The sequence below is a fragment of the Capsicum annuum genome, chromosome 10, assembly GCF_002878395.1.
Source record: "Capsicum annuum cultivar UCD-10X-F1 chromosome 10, UCD10Xv1.1, whole genome shotgun sequence".
In the NCBI taxonomy this organism is placed as follows: Eukaryota; Viridiplantae; Streptophyta; class Magnoliopsida; order Solanales; family Solanaceae; genus Capsicum; species Capsicum annuum.
Window position 1 is genome coordinate 67897869 of NC_061120.1, and position 14099 is coordinate 67911967.

Below are 14099 nucleotides of genomic sequence, written 5' to 3' on the forward strand. Positions count from 1 at the left end.
CTTCAATTTCTTCAGCATAATGCAGCTCGTCAGATTTTTTATGAAGTTGATTATGTTATGTAGTAGATTTTGGAACCTAGAAGTTTGCTTTGAGGTTATTTGTTGTTCTCATTAGCTGTGCCATAGGATATTTAACGAAATTACTAGAAATTATGTGTGGTAGATAGTAAGCCCTAAAAAGATCCTCAGATTGAGAGTTCGTGATACCAAGAGAGATCTGACCCAAGATGCATCATCAAAAGAGGTCTGTGTTGTTATGTCAGGTATTATTTCTCGGTTTGATGGATCAGACATTTAGGTACTCAATCATTCTCACAATTACAAGTAACACTATTTTTTCTTCATCAACTATGCTATGAGTCATGAGAACATTTATTTTTAATTTTTACATCTCCATTTAGATCTCGAACCATGAAGTTTAAGTTCTCATATGCCATACTGCTAATGTCGGTAAATGCAGAATATGCTTTAGAGATGGTTTTGAGAAAGATACTTGCAGTTCTGGGATGAGAAAGAATCTGAAAATTCTTGAGAAACTTTCGGTAGGCTTCTATACCAGCTATGGAATGCTAGTAAGTATGGTTCGTGTGTTGATGCTGCTATCACTTGTCTGATGCCCCCTTCCTCTTCTCTGCTGGAGCTCGAGGTAATATTTTAATTTCTCAGTGTATCATGTCGCAATGCTTTCTTCTCTTCCTTTTACACAAGAGATTCTGTCTGCTGGGCTTTGTTGTCTCCTCAAACCCCTAGAACTTCACCTATAGTTGTGCACACACCAAATGAAATCTTACTGCTTCAATGAGATGTTATTTTCTGTCCTTTGACTTTCATAAAATTTCTGAAGTTATTCTGGTCTTTGAATCCAGTTGCTTTTATTGTTGGGCAGTTAAGTCAGTGTTATTATTGTGCAATCACTATTGAAGTTGATGCTGTGATTTTTGCTTATCGGTTAGTCTACAGTATATTATATTATGATCTTTCTCAAATTTGTTTACTTCTTTTCTAAATTACTAGTTGTAGTCCCATTTCATATTTTATTTGCTAAATTGAATTTCTCTTTACATTTCAAGACTTTCTGTAGACCGAAGCAGATCAATTGTAGGGGCTATTCTCTCAAAGGTTGTTCCTGCAATATTTTTTACGATAACTTCTATCTCAAAAATAATGTGGAGAAATGATCCCCTCAAAAGACCAGTACCAAAGTGTATAAGTGAAACTTCTGTTAGACAATGAAGGGTAATTTTGTCGGGTTTGTTGATTGATGTGAGTTTGTTTGATTCTCTTTGTTGGGGATTTTTGGTTTTTTTTTATGGAAGTTTTGATTTTTATTGTTTTGGTTTTGTGGATTGATTTGGTGGATAGTAGGATATTGATTGGACATGTATATCCATCCAGCTCTACTGTGTCAGTAATTAGGATAACAGAAAAGTGAAAAACACTATTTGTATTAGTGTGAATTTGTCAGTTAAATAACAAATTTTTTTATCATATAACTTTAAATTTTTGATAAGAATCATTAAAGTGGGGCAAAATAACCTTCTGGACCCTTGTACTATATCAGTTTCGTAAGTTGGACACTTCTACTTACATGTTTGTCATCTGAACCCCTGAATCAACTAAAAAGCAATATTTTAAACACTTTTTCGGTGAGTGTAACACACTCTCGCCACGTCAGCTTCCACGTCATTTTTAAATATAAAAAATATTAAATATTAAAATAAATTAATTAATTTTTTTAAAAAAAAAAATCCCTCCCTCCCCCTTTTCCTCTTTTCCCTCTCTTCCCCTTTTCTTTCTCTTTCCCCGATTCTTATTCTCCCTCTCTCTTTTTTCTTCTGCTTCTTCTCCTACTCTCTCTCTCTTCTCCTTTTTCTTCTTCTACTCTCTCTCTCTTCTCCTTCTTCTTTTCTTTATAAACCCCAATTAATATGTTTTACTTCCAATGAATCAAAAAAAGTAGTTAAGATTATTAAATTTTATAAAAGAATTTTCATATAAATTCAAGATCCATTGATTGTGTTTAGTTATTTTGATGTGAAATTTTAAATTTTTTTGTTAGCAGATGATTCCATGGTAAAATTGAAATGCAATTGAATTTGTTTTTTTTTTTGAATTAATTCTATGGTGCTTGATTTGAATTAATTTCATGATGTCTTGATCAAATCTTACCAAAAAACTAAAATTTAACATAAAAATTGACCAAAGCTGGTAATAAACTTAGAGGAGAAAAATTTTTGTAATGAAATTTTGTAATGGGATTTTGTAATGCTGGGGTTCTTGATGGAATTTTGTAATGTTGTGGGCTGGGGTGGGGTGGGAGAGTGACTGAATGCTGGTGGGGTGGTGGTTGTGTTACTTGGAGGAGGGTGAAAGACGGGGTGGGGGAATGAGGAGAGGGTGGAAGATGAGAAGAGGGTGGGGGACGAGGAGGGTGCTGGATGGGGGACGGGAATGGTGGTGGACTGGTGGATGGGGTGAGGGATGGTGGTGACTGATGGATGGGATGGGGGATGGTGGTGACTGGTGGATAGGGTGGCGGACGGTGGGGGAGGGGGTGGGGTGATGGACGAGATTGGGGCTGGGGGAGGGCTTTTTTAAAAAAAAAAAATATTTTTTAGTTTTTAGAAATATTTTAAATTTAAAAAACTGAAAAAATATTGAATCTTTAAAAAATATTATTTTTTAAATTTTTAAAAATATTTTTAAATTTAAAAAGCTGAAAAAAGCTGGATGGGTGAAGGGGCTAGGACGGGGCTGGGGTGGGGTGGGGGAGTGGCTGGACTGGGAAGGGGGTGGGGGGGTTTATTTTTTATTTTAAAATTTATTATTTTTTAATTTTTTAAAATATTTTTAAATTAAAAACTGAAAAAAAATTAATCCTTTTTTTTATTTTTTTTTAATTATTTTAATATAAAATTGACAAAAAATTAACCCCCACTCGCATCCCAGGCCATTGTAATCACTCTCCTCGTCCTTGTCAGCATTTTAATGCCACATAGGCAAAGTCAACGGTCAAAGGGTTTAAAATATAATTTTTTAGTGGGTTTAGGGGTTCAAATAACAAACATGTAACTAGAAGTGTCCAACGTATAAAACCGACATAGTATAGTATAGGGGTGCAGAAGGTCATTTTTGCTTAAAGTGGAAAGGAAAAGATAGAAGAGATGCTTTTCATCTTCCAAAGGAAAAGAAGAGAAAATATAGACTGCTAAATTTTCTTTGTTTGCTATTGATTTCCCTCTCTTTGCTTGGCTTCTCTGATTTTTTACCCCTTTGATTATTCAAAAGTTAGTTTAAAGTAATCAAGTTAGATATCTGGGAGATCCTTGAGACATGAAATTAGATTTTGACCTGCTATTTTCAAGATCGATTTTTGCTCTATGCAAGGTAACGCCATTGTCCGAAGTTAGTTTTATGATCTGCTTAATACTGCATAGCATGCCGATATGGTGTTGTTTTTATTGTTTGATGACCTTGCTATTGCGGTGTACGGTTTGTTATTTCTCTGTGATTTGTCATTCAGATTTTTGCATTGATATAGTTAGGTTTCATATATTTAGGACCCCTTTGCTTAAGTGAAATAAAGCGGAAAAAAGAACATGAAAAGAATGTCTATGCTACTATCTTGTCGCTGGTATTGAATATTTTTTCATGATTTTCAGTTTTTTTTTTTTTTTTTGTAGCTTTCAAGTGTTTATTTTAGGTTGAATGACCAAAAGAAAGCCTTTTTACAAGTCTATTGCACAACCTTATGCTTATGCTCTTTAAATAGTTGGGCTTAATCTTCTCATACGCCAAAAGTGAAACCAAAAGCACAAGAGAGGTTGAGCGAGGTAGTAAAATCCTTTAGTGAGGAAGGCCGAGGGTCTATCGGAAGCAATCTCTCTGCCCCACCAAGATAGGGATAAAATTTGCATACATCCTACCTCCCAATACCTTACTTGTAGTACTACAGTGGGTACGTTGTTGTTGTAGTGAGACGGGGAGTGGTATAATGGATTAAAATTATTGAATGAGAAAGTATCTGCTTGTTGGAAGGTGTGCTGCTCTTCGTATATACCATATCCTCTGCATGCATGGGAGATGTAGTTAGATGTAAGAGTACTAATAATGTTTGATGAAACAAATTAGCAATAATGTCATGCAGCAAATTTTATGGTCCCTAAAAAAGTTCTCTTCCCCTTTTGAACAGTAAAACTAAATAGATCCATTATTTCTTTAAATTTTATGCATATGCTCACTTGCAAATTGAGATTGTATTTATGTAATTTTCCTTTATAACTCCTCACTTACTTTGCCCTAGATGTTTGCAACTTTTACTGTTATTGTTCTCAATAGGTTTTCATAATTGTTCTCAATAGGTTTTCATATGTGACTGGGACATCAATTGTCGGCATTAAGTAGAAGGATGGTATTCTCTTGGCTGCTGAATGGACCTTTCTGATGTGATGAAAGTAGTTCTTGTGTGTATTATTTTTTCACGTAATTATTAGGTTCTCTAATCCTTGAAATGGGTGCATTATCATGTTTAGTTGGCGATACAGGATTTAGAACAACAGCTTTGCATGCTCTTCGTTAGTTATGGAGCATGCAAAATTCTCTAGTATTTCTTGGAATTACACTAGATGTAGCAACAGGAGATAGAGTACTTTCAGGAGACTTCTCCACTATCATTTTCTTGATTTAGTCATGTATACTTTAGATGTCTTTTGCTTCCACGATTATCATTTGCCTAGATAAATAATGTCCCCACCCTTTCTTGATTGTCATGGATTCATTTTATGGACATCTAACAAACGCGTGCGTTCTTTTTGAAAGATGTTTCATCTTCCTATGTTGTTGTATCAAAATATTTTAGATATTGTCCATGGCGCTATAATCACACCTTATTTTGATATTTTGAGTTAATAAATAAATATCTTTACTTTTACCTTGCTTTTGCACAATTGTTAAATTTGGAAGGTTTAGGATGTTTAGATCTTTGATATGAAGCTTACTCTGAAATAATTCTACTAAACGTGAGTAGTAGTAGTTTGTCAAATCATTTATATTATGAGATTGAAACTTGAATGAAAATCTAACAAGCTTATATGTAAGTCCAAAATCTCTGATCGTGCTGATTTGGTTGTATAGAGAAAGTACTTGAAGACCATAGATGGTCAAGTCTGTCAGATCTCTGGTGGTGATGTTGGTACTACTATTGATTTGCCCACATTGCAACACCAAACAGAAGAGACATAAAGGTACAGACGGATTTGACACGCTTATGTCTATTATCATAATCTAACTTATGTCCCATAATAACTACAGGACAAGAGAACTACGGATGAAAAAACATTTTCAAGTACATCTTTGCACTTAAAAAGGTACTCATCTTGTTCCAGACCTATTTCTTTTTCCCCCTTTCATCTTAGAGTGTACACACAATCACACTTCTAATACAAAGCGGGCGTGCAAAGTTCAGGTGATGGATAAAATTTGCTCTCAAGATGCAGAGAACAAACTGTTTACTTCTAAACCATAATGGTACAGGATAAAAACGTAATTTTAGCATTATTATAGCTCCATAGTAGTGATTGCGCGTATGCTACTGGATAGAAATACTAAAAGACATTTCTATTTTCAGCGCCTGCAGGAAGAATAAGTTTTGGTTGTCTTGTACGATGATGACATTGCAAGGGTCATAAACTACTGAATAGAAATACTAAAGACATTTCTATTTTCTGCTTACTGTATATATGTTTGTGTGATAGCATATTTATTTCTTAAATATGCTCATATAACTTCAGAGGGAAGATGATTTTGAATCTGTCGTGATAAAATAAAATTTTCTTTTGAAGTGTAAAAACGAAGATATTATCATGAAAAGGAGATAAATTTTAAAGAAAGAAAAGTAGTACTGTAAAATTAGTTCTCTTGGTATTTACTCTTTAGGTATTTCAGTGGAAACTTAATTCTCTCGGTCTTTACTTCATGTTCACATTTTAATATTTTATTAAAATAAACAACAAACAAATAATTATGTCAATTACAAGCGTACAAAGTACGGGCTCGAGCCATCTAGTGTATTTATAAACTGCTTAATACTTTCTCTTCATTTTATGATACATTTTCGTTAATGATATATGTTCCTATATTATAGCTATAAGATCTTATAGCATCATACATATCGTTGCATATTTAAAATCAGAAGTACGAGATTACTAGTATACTTCAAAAAACTTTATTTTCTTTAGATTCTATGTCCAGTTAATAGTACCATAGAAAGTGAAAGGGAGGGAGCATCAAATACAATATCGAGAGAGAAAAAAAACTGAAATTAGCCACTGTATAATAAAACGTCGTCGCTAAAATACTCATAGCTAAGTAGCTAACATATATATATATATCCGTCGCTAAATAAAATGGGTGAAAATGAAATAAAATGGGTGAAAATCATTTTCACCCTTCAACTTTGATTAAAAAATCAAACTCCCCCCAACATTGAACAATAATCATACCCCCTTTATCCCATGCAATGTTCATTTTGTCTTTATAATTTTAATTCTATATTTATGTTATATTTTTTTATATTATATGTAATGAATATTTTTTTAACATGGATATTTATAGCATTTTATTTAAGTTTATTAACTTTATACGTAAATTAATACGTTTTATAAATTTATCACAAAATTCAATATTATTTTTAAGATCGTTATTTTAGTATTATGTATTAAAGAGTCGTTTGGTGTGAGGTATAATTATAATAATTCAGAGATAAATTTTATGATTATTTATCCTGCGTTTAATTAAATGTATTAGGTAGTCTCAAAATTATATGTCGCACCATTTATACCACAGTGATAAGATAAGTTATCACACATACATGTAACTACAACTTATTTTGTAATGACTAATTCCGGAATAACTTGTTTCCAAACAATCCACCCCTAAGTGTGTATATGTACATGCATGTGCGTATATTTTCATGTTTTATCACTCTCTTACTAAATTTGTTTCGTATTACTTAACTTTTTGTTGATATAACACAATCCTTAAGAAAATTTTACTTAGTGGTATATTTTGCCAAATTAACCTTATTAATGATAATTTGAAACTTTAAATTTGTCTATATTGTTACTTTATATAGTTATTTAACACTAAATAGTAGAAAAAAATAATACAATTCTCTTGATTTCACAAATTGAGCAGATAAACTAAAACATTTATTTTTAGCATGAAGATCAAGTGATAGGAAACGATATTATCTATTGTCTATATTAGTAAATAAGTTGTGATTGTCATTAATAGAGTATTACATATTTTATAATTTATATAAATAAATATAATCTTTAAAATTTGACCTTATTTTTATTCGAGAAAAACATCTAGTATTCCCGAACTATGACCAAATTTGCTACAACACACATCAACTTCACGGGGGTCCTATTACCCCTTAAACTAAATTTTAGCGTATTTTTGTCAATCTTTTTAGTTACGTGATACCTTTTGTCAATCGTTTTAGATGGCGTGACACCTTTTATATGGACTCTATTTTATGTAATAAAAGTGTCACATTAGCACAAAAAATGATAAAAACACACTAAATTTGAGTTCAGGGAATAATAGGGACCCCTGTGAAGTTGGAGTGTGTCGTCGTAACAACTTTGACCATAGTTCGGGATGGTATTAGAGGCTTATCTCTTTCATTTATTGTTTGTATTTTCTGCATTGAAATATGTTTATAAAATTAGTAGTACTTATTATTTTCACTTGTTAAAATAAATATTATAGTTTTAATTATTATTAATAAAACTAATTTTTTATTATGCTAATTTACTTCATAAAGATTATCATTAGCTTATATATTTCTTACTTTTTTTTTAGAAGATAATGTTTATGTTTTTATGAAAATTTTGTTATATGAATAATGTTTGTGTTTTTATGAAAAATTTATTATATGAATTTTTTTTAAAATGAAAATATGATGATTTTAAAGAAGTTAAAAAAAAGAATAAAAAAATTGATGATAAAGGGTAAAAAAGAAATTTTAAAAAGTTAATTAGAGTAAAGAGGAAAATATAATTATTGTTTAAAGTTGAAGTGGGAGTTTGATTTTTAAAATAAAGTTGGGGAGAAAAAATAATTTTTATGACTATGGATCTTATTATTTAACCACAGTATTTGTCCGTTGACGTATTCCTACTTTTTTCAGTAGTGATCCTTAGTGACATACTAGCTTTATAATCACAAATGTCATGGTAATGTCTGAAACTATAAATCCAAAAGAGTTTAACTTGTTTTCACCGTTAGTGAAAATTTTATTTTAGGAGCAATAATTTTAATAGATAATAGATAATCAGGATATTATTTTTATAAAATTATTTTGTTAATTATTTGGTTTTTTCTCTTTCTATTCTTTAATTTTAGAATTTGCTAATATCTCTTATACACATTTTCTCCTTAAATTTTTTATTAATCCAAAAAATAATTATTATATTTATTTTTGTCTCAAAAATTTCTCTTACCGATAATTTTACAATGAATTAAAATTATGCTTATAAATTTTTTTTTAGTCCCAATTTATTTATTGATGTTTTGATTTCGAGAGTTAAACTAGTTAACTTTTTATTATAATTTTGTTACAAATCTTTTAAAAAGTAATATATTGTACCGTTAAAACTAAACTAGTTTACTTTTTATTAACTTTTATAGTTCCAATTATACGGTTAATATTAAAAAATTTGAATCTCAAAAAGTGAAAAGTCTCATAAAAATTGAGACATTGAGACTACTATTTTATAGAATAGTGATATATTGCTTATGTTTATCTAAAGATTACACAAATACACAACTTATGTTTTCAATATTACAAAAAATCTTAATTCCCTAAACATATTACAAAAATTTCAACATATACATAGAATGCTATGTATATGTCGGCTATGTTATGTATATTAATAGGGAGAGACAGTATATTAATTAAAGAATTGGGAGAGAGTGTAATTACTTCCAAAAGAGTTGATATTTATGTTATTTATACGTTGTTTATTTCGGTGATTGCTTTGAAGGTTGATGCTACTAATTGATTCAAATTATATGATGTTAAATAACAATAAAGTAGAAATTGACGATCAATGAAAACAAGACACGATTGATCCTATACGCGATTGATCCTTCGTAGTTTTAATAACAAAGTCATAGTGCTATAAAAAAAAATGATAGAGTGAATATAGAGTCCAAGTTGCCTTCTACAACTATTGTTCTTATTTATAATTTTACCTATAATAGGCTTTAAAGTACTCGCTTGTGTAAAAAATAGTTTCTACTACTGACGATGAATACTAGTTAAACTCATTCCAAAAGTACTTTGATACTCTTCACGTACTAATTTATATGACATATTTTTCTTTTTAATTTTTTAATTTATTTGATACATTTTTCTTTTTAGTTTATCCTCTGAACATGATCTAATGTGAACATGCATCCATTTTACTGTTCCAGGATGCATGCCTATAGATGGGAATGATCTTCCGGACCATTGTCATGATAGAAAAGATGAGGCTTACAAATGGGTTCTTCACCATACTAAGAGGTTCAAAATGGCCCATGGCATTATTTTGAACAGCTTTATTGATTTGGAGCGTGGACCTATTCAATATCTACAAGAGGAAAAGCCTGGCAATAAGCCAAAAGTTTACCCAGTTGGACCACTTACACTAGTTGATAAACTTAGTAACAAAACTGATGATGATGAGTCACAATCTTTGAAATGGCTTGATGAACAACCACGTGGATCAGTAGTTTACATTTTCATTTGGGAGTGGTGGGACTCTTATCACATGAACAGACAATTGAACTAGCAACAGGGTTAGAAATGAGTGGACAAAGGGTTTTGTGGGTAATTAGATGTCCAAATAATAGAATACCCAATGCTACTTATTTTAATGTCCAAAATTCAACTAATCCTCTTGAGTTTTTACCTAATGGGTTCTTGGAAAGAATCAAGGGGTTAGGTCTTGTGCTAATTAACCAATTGGGTACCACAGGTTCAAGTTCTTGATCATGGCTCGGTCAGCGTATTCTTGACTCACTAGTCACTGTGGATGGAATTCAGTTCTGGAGAGTATGGTCTGTGGCATTCCACTTATTGCTTGGCCTCTCTGAACAAAGATCGAATGCGGTGATGTTAACCGAAGATATAAAAGTGGCACTGAGTCTAAAAATTTATGATAATATCATTGGACGATTGGAAATTGCTGAAGTGGTGAAAGAATTGATGGAAGGTGAAGAGGAAAAAGGAGTGCGTATTAGAGCGAGAGAGTTAAAAGATGCAGGAAGAAAGACGTTGAAGGAAGATGGTTCTTCAACTAAAGCACTAGATGAAATTGCTTGGAGGTTGAAAAATGTGTCACGTGTTTAGTTAGTTTACTGATTATCCTAAATTACTAGTTTTAGTTACGTCATGTTTTAAGTTTTTATGACTGAGGAATTTACCACACCAACTTTTTGGGTTAATGCAAGCTACTACCAGAAGATAATGGGCTCCGTCCCTCTACCCTCTACTTAATGGTCATTCACACGTATGTCCATACGTTTAGGCCGTCTTTAACATAAATATCGATAATTTTGCTCATAACATAACATATACATAACATTTTGTGTATATGTTGAGATTTTTGTAATATGTTTAGGGAGTTGATTTTTTTTGTAATATTGAAAACATAAGTTGTGTATTTGTGTAATTTTTAGTTAATTTTTACCGCTCAAATTTATGTTCCTCAATTTTTCATTTTTTCTCCTTCAGTATTTTAAGTAATTATTTTAAATGTACGTATTTTGCACGTGTACAATGTTAATTAACAACAAATGTATATCAAAAGAATAAATTGTTATGTGTACGTTATATTATTAAGTGAAAAAATTTGAAAGATCAACATTAAAATTTGAGATTAAAAAATGTACATAATGAAGAACATGATAATTCACCATACATTTTCTAACATCTCCTTTAAATATTATAGTCGTAAGTTATAGTCATGTAAAATATATTAAAATATATATTAAAATATACTTTAATTTTATAATTTTAAATATAATATATGAAAATTTGGAAAAAGAGTATTTAAAAAAGAAAAGAGATATTATTTTTCAAAATGAACTAAAAAAATAACACAAATAGCTAGGATAAAGTAAGATATTGTTGTGTTAGGGTGTGTATATATATGGAAAAATATATTTTTTTTATGTAATTTCTTTCGCACTGACCACTGATTGAGCCAACAAGTACCCTTTCTTTTGAGAATTTTTTAGGTTGCATGTCTTACAGAGTTTTAAAATAGGACTCCTCCTTTTAATTGAGACTAAATAAATATTTGTGTTTTGTTTATTTATTTATAGGGTGAGAAGAGTAAGACCAAATATGAAGTGACTGGAGAGCAATAGTAATCGACTGACTGGTCACTTATTCAAATAACCTGCTCATAAAATTATGCTTCAAATCCCATAAACCATGCAGGCAAGGGCGGACCTACATATATTTGTGGGGTGCTTCGGCACCTACTAAACTCGACACGGAATAGGTAAAATTACATAAAAAAATATATGAAAATAGGTATATAATTTATAAAGCACCCAATAAAACAAAAGTTGATTGGGTGTATTGGCATTTTGAATGATTTTAAGGTTCTCCACTAGAAGTGATGCCCTGGGTTCGAATCTTATTGAGGTGAATTTTTATTTTTTTCAGTTTTTGAAATTTTTAAGCACCCACTATCCTTAAATCTTGGGTCCGCCACTGCATACAGGTCACTTAAGCATAAATCATGCAAGCACTTTGTAAGAAAATTTCATGCATATAATTAATGACTTACAGTGGAGCGGTACACATAAATTTACTATTTCATCTATTTCTATCTTTTTACATATGTCTTTGATATTTTCATCAGGTTCACCCAACAAAGATATAGTTTTTGATCATAATATAAGTTACTGTCACTTTATTGTATTACGCCTCAATTTCTTGATAATCTTAAAATTGAACAATAAGTCCTAAGTCAAATTTGATAGAGAGTGCTTAACCTCTAATATGAGACTTTTTGATGTGAATTTACATTTAGTCGAGTTTCAGTATAAATACAGAACACTTCAAATTATAATACAAATAAATAAATAAATAAATAAAGAGAAGGTATATATACAACTTTACATTAAAATAAGAAAAGTTTCTTAAGTTTACCTCAAATCATAAGGAGAAATTCTCGAAATTATTGACGTCCTCTTTATATCTAAGCAAGTGCCAACAACCAATGATGAAACAATTAACGATAAGTCAAACAACTAATAAATAAAACTCAAATCTCCTAAAAATTTAAACCAACAAATAATTCCTAGAACATAGTACACGTAATTTTTAACCTTAAAGCATAGATAAAGAAAAATCTTAAATTAATAAGATTACTAATTATTATGAATTCAAAATGACCTATCAATTTTTCATGAATGCGATGATCCAAATAATTTATCCAAAATTATAAATAAGTCAATTTCATTATTAACTATTTTGAATTCAGAATGACCAACTAATTTCTCGTTACTAAATGCAACGATTCAAATAATCTGTTCAAAATTATAAATAAGTCAATTTCAAATCACTAGTTGATATGAAACATTATAAACAAAACTAACAAAGAAGTTTCTCAATTTGCAATTATCTATCAAAAATACATCATTTATTATTGTAAACTTCAAAATCGATCTAAACTTTTAGAAAAACATACTTCTACACAAACTCACTTCAAGAACGTGCAATTTTGATAAAAACATATGAATAATATATTCATAGTGAAAAACATAAGAGAAAGTAATAAGATAATCATTATAAAACAAAAATTTCTAAAGAAAAAAAAATAGCTTTGACTATAAAGTTCATGAATGGGATTGTGCAATAATATTTTTTTATATATATAGAAGACTCTAAACCAAAAAAAATAAATAAATAGCTAAGACAAGCAGATATGGAAGATGTCAGACAATGGATAATGACACTACTCAATCCAGAAAAATAATCTACCGCAAGAGCAATTAAAAAAGGATTTATTTCAGACGGACTACTGACAAGATATTGTAAAATAATTGGACACAAATATTCAGATCACCAATGTTCGAGGTGTAATGGAGAAGATAACATTATTCCAGAAGTACATCTAGAATAAAAAAACATAAAATGTCAACTGAAAAGATAAGATAAGAAGCAATAATGGAGATATAGCAGATATGACAAAATCAACGGAGACAAGATATTGTACAAATCTTGAATTATTGTTTAGACTTTACGTAAGATGTAATAATTAGATTTGTAGATTTGTAAGAAAAGGCTAGTAGGCTAGTTAGTAGCCTAGCCCCCTTTTTTGACTTTTTAGCTTTTTGTTTTACATTTTAAAAACGTGTAAAGATTTGTAGAAATTTGGTTCAGATTTTGTTCTATAAATAAAGAAAGCAGAAGGCATTGCAAAGGCAAGCCTTCATGCGTTGAAGCAAACACTTTCTCCATTCCACAACAAATATTTTACTCAGTTAATTAAATAAATATATTTCAATGGAAAAAGCTATGGAGGAACAAACTTCAGAAATATCAAAACTACCCGAACAAGTATATTTATTTATAATTATGAATAGCTAAATTCATAATTCCCAACAATCATGATATGATAAAATAAATTCATATTAGTTACTTTATAGTAAAATTATTCAAAGAATAATATGTTAAGAAGTTTATTAACAAAGAGGAAACGGAGAAAGATCCCTAAGGACTATGCCATCCTAAAGGTGAAACCAATGAGGCAAGAAGCCGTGGCCGGGAGTAACCAGAGTAGAGGCGCTGTTTAAGGGAAAAAGTATCCGAATTACCATGTTAGTAGTGACCGAAGAACATATTATTTAAGAATAATCTAGTATATAGTAAGCTAAGATGACCATATTTTGTTATGTACATGGTTGAAGGGAATATTTTGAAAAAAGCAATTTTATGAAAATGAATAATTATTTATCTGATGTGATGGTAGATAAATTTAAAATACTTATTTTGTATGCACTTAGAGATATAAAAGTAGTAGATA

At 30.3% G+C, this 14099-nt stretch overlaps 1 pseudogene; it reads left to right on the forward strand.

Moving 5' to 3' along the window:
- The first annotated feature begins 2929 nt into the window (after positions 1 to 2929).
- On the forward strand, positions 2930 to 10726 carry LOC107844897 (annotated as a pseudogene).
- The last annotated feature ends 3373 nt before the right edge of the window (positions 10727 to 14099 follow it).